The 3,955-nt window shown below is 36.3% G+C and overlaps 1 pseudogene; it reads left to right on the plus strand.

Moving 5' to 3' along the window:
* The first annotated feature begins 1,758 nt into the window (after positions 1-1,758).
* Positions 1,759-3,955, plus strand: part of LOC106477718 — a 131,650-nt pseudogene continuing 129,453 nt past the window's right edge.

Raw genomic sequence — 3,955 nt, forward strand, 5'->3', positions numbered from 1 at the left:
CACCAGCAAGTTAACTTCATCCTATAATCGTTTTTCTAAATTATAAGCGCATGCTCGAACCTATGAAAGTGTGAAAACTTATGAAATTTTTTAGAGAAATATTCATCTGTCTGAGCAAAAAAAAAAAAAAAAGTATGTTTTGAAGTATTAACTTAAAGTGGCTCGTGGTGGTCTTCTCTGTTTAATTCCGAGTGTTCAGTCAAGCTAATCACGACAGGTTCTTCTTCAATTCCGAGCAGTTATATTTGTTCGATTTTAACCGTGTTGCATTAAAGTTAGTAAAGTTGCCCATGGAAGTCTTCTTTGTTCAGTTACGACCGTGTTGGGCCCGGCATGGCCAGGTGGTTAGGGCGCTAGACTCGCAATCTGCGGGTCGCGGGTTCGAATCCCCGTCACACCAAACATGCTCGCCCTTTCAGCCGTGGGGGCGTTATAAAGTGACGGTCAATCCCACTATTTGTTGGTAAAAAAGTAGCCCAAGAGTTGGCGGTGGGTGATGATGACTAGCTGCCTTCCTTCTAGTCTTACACTGCTAAATTAGGGACAGCTAGCGTAGACAGCCCTCGTGTAACTTTACGCGAAATTCAATACAAACAAACAAACAATACGACTATGTTGAAATATTAAGTCAGTAAATCGGGTCCTGGAAGATTTTTTATTATTTTGTATTGAAGCTTTACGTTTAGTAAAATCGCCCATGACAGTCTCCTTTACTCAGTTCCGACCACATTGAAGCATTACGTTTCGTAACAGTCTTCTTTGATGAAAAATTAATTTAGTTAGGCCTATCTTTCGTTCCTATTGTTTAGCTCACTTTTATTTGAAGTGCAGTTTCGTTTTGTCTATTACAAATTTACTGTTTTTCTAAATGGCACTAATCTACAGATTATTGAAGAACGTTTGCGAGTGGCTTCTTTCTTCTTAAGCCAACAAGTTCACCACAGATCCTTCGAACCACCTGTTTTACGAAATAAATTTACCTGTGTGTTGATATTATATCAATAGACTAGCAGTGAATTTTAGTTTACTTTGTTTCTATTTAATGCTCATTCGCTAGCAATACTGATGTTCATGTATCGTTACCATGGTATAATTCCCACTGTTTTTATTAAATGTTATTGATTTCTAACTCACCTGCTTTGTATGTTTCTTTAAGTAAATGCTTTCGTAGCTGTTATATTTCGTTGTCGTTGCTGATCATGGCAAACTTGTCTTCTTACAATATGAACAACTTAGATTATTACTTGTGTGACTGTCATAGAACATTTGCTTTCCCCCCACAGCGTACATAACTAATGACAGATCTTTTTTAAAGAGTAAAATTTGTGTTGCAAAGTGTTATTGCTGTGCTAGAAATTAAGGGATTATTTACTGATTTCTACAGAAATATTGATATTAATAAATCTACGTTTGTAACAGTTCACATTAATGTAGGAAATACTGTTAACTGCTCTTGTATTTTGCCATCGTATTAGGTTAATTTCCGATAGGTTTAAAAATCTGGAAGTAAAATAGTTAAAAATAAACTCGGTTAACGGCGCTAGTGTCGTCAAGTACTCTGCTTCGAAGGAGACACGTCTTTAACGATGATGTCAAAATGACGTCTTTAAGAAGGGATAATCAGTAATGACGTCATCTGGTCGACCAATGCGGTTCCACGGGTCACCACCAATCAACCGGCATGCCGTATCTGCTGCAAGGAGAGCAGCTGTCTTCTATAATGGTCCGTAGTGTTGACGCGTGTTTATTACTTGCAGGACCCCACGTGTTGGGCTGAAATAGAAGTTTCTTCAAGTAGAAGAGCCGCTGTGTGTTTTATATTAAGTAGCATGGAGACAGAGAGAGAACAGAGTACCTCAGTTAGCCCTAAAAACATATCACATGACCCTGGGTAGGTTCTAATCTCCCCTAAAATATGTGTATTTGTGTACAGTTGCACTGACTCATGTGGTGATGTGTTAAAAGGGTACTACACTGGTGTAAAGTCGTCACCTAACCCTCCTTCTCTTCCTTTTTTTTTCAGGAAAATGTTTATCGGTGGTCTAAGTTGGCAAACAGCTCCAGGTTAGTGACTCTTTCTTCACTTTGCTCCATGAACCTTAACTGTAAGTTTGAAATGTGCTCTAGTTGTAGATTTTGTGGTTATCATGTTGTTCAGATCAGTGACATGCTTTGCATATTTTCACATATAGAGAAACTGAGAGAATACTTCGACAAGTACGGCGACGTCAGCGAAGTGATGGTAATGAAAGATCCTTCCACTAGGAGGTCACGGTAAGGTCAATTTTCTTCTGCCCTGAGTAATTTAGCCTATTTTGTTCAACCGGGTGTTTATTTTTTTAACACATTTGATAGCGTAAAAATTATTTTGCGAATTTTACATTTATGCTGTGTTGTAAAAGATATATAAAAAATCATGTGACGTATTTTCCTAACTCGGTGTCACTATATTACATGAACAAGAGGTATCCTCAATAGCCGCGGCACTTGAAATTCTTTTAGGCAGGATTAGAGTACATTAATCTGGGAGACAATTTTCCCATTTTCATAGCTATATTCTTATGCGCCAGCAATACCAAGTGTGGGGCGCGCGTTTACCCGATTCGATTTTATTACTCATCAGGATCTCTACCAGCCTACCCTCAAATTGAATTTGTTTTAGGCAGGATTAGAATAAATTAACCTATGAGACTAAGAGTATGGTCAAATACGTAAATCGAAATGGTTCGACTTTCTGAGTCCAAAACTGTAATTAGATCCCATATCGGTCAAGAGATGACGGAGCTATGAGCTAAAAGTTTGTACTTGAAAAAAATCCAATAAACTCAGAACCGTTGTATGAGCCCGCGGCTAAAAATACACAGTAAAATTGCTACCTCACTACACTTTAGTATTTTTTAATGTTTTTTGATATATTGCCTTATATATTAGAACACCTTGGTCCTAGTCATTTATCCCTAATACCGGAAGGTGAGATGATCTTCATCACAGAAATTAGTTAACTCTTTGCAGCTTTGCTATCGAGTGGAAGTTTCAAGTTTTTTCTGTGCGCTGGTTTGCTTATCAATTGTAACACGAGAAGGTAGTCGAATGATTTAAACGTAGATTACAGGGTAGGAGTTGGACTTCCTTATATCTTTGAAAAGTCCACACTTGTGGGCCATAGAATATATGTATATATATACATATATATATATATATAAAAGCTTATTTTAGTTTTATCTGTTAATTTTATTATATCATACCTAGTGGTTCCTCTTGCCTTTGATCAGTATTTTTTGTGTCTCAGAACTTCTTCCCACTCTTGTAGTTGACATTGATAATGCAAAGTTTAATGATTATTCTATCACTCAACCATTTTATTGCAGGAAATTAAACATTATTTTAATAAATGTATTTTCCAATTCTATTTCTAATTATATTCGTTGTATCACATAAACCCTAGACAGTTTTGGTATTGGGTTTATTAAGTCTATAAAATTAATTCTGTACTATTTTTATTGCTGTTAATATAGTTTGGCTTTTTATGACTTCGTTTTACTTCTATGTTTAGTTCATAAAGCCATATATATGTGTGTGTATATATTACCAGTAATATTGTTTATTGCCCTACTGAGTACATATATATAGTAGCGACAGTCTTAATAAGGCTTTTGTTTGGTTTAGTTTAGTTTGTTTGAAGTTAAGCACAAAGCTACACACTGGGCTATCTGTGTTTTGCCCACCGCGGATATCGAAACCCGGTTTCTAACGTTGTAAGTTCGCATATATACCGCTGTGGGGCACTTAACACAGCTTAAACAAGTCAGTATACGTTATACCCTGAAATACTACATATTTGTATTCAGAGTTACAAAGAATGAATAGCAAGATATGTGCTGTACGGTTGAACTTATTTTACATCTGTGTTATAAGCTACAAGAGAAGTACAAAATATTGAAATCACATTAATCTA

The sequence above is a fragment of the Limulus polyphemus genome, unplaced genomic scaffold, assembly GCF_000517525.1.
Source record: "Limulus polyphemus unplaced genomic scaffold, Limulus_polyphemus-2.1.2 Scaffold169, whole genome shotgun sequence".
In the NCBI taxonomy this organism is placed as follows: Eukaryota; Metazoa; Arthropoda; class Merostomata; order Xiphosura; family Limulidae; genus Limulus; species Limulus polyphemus.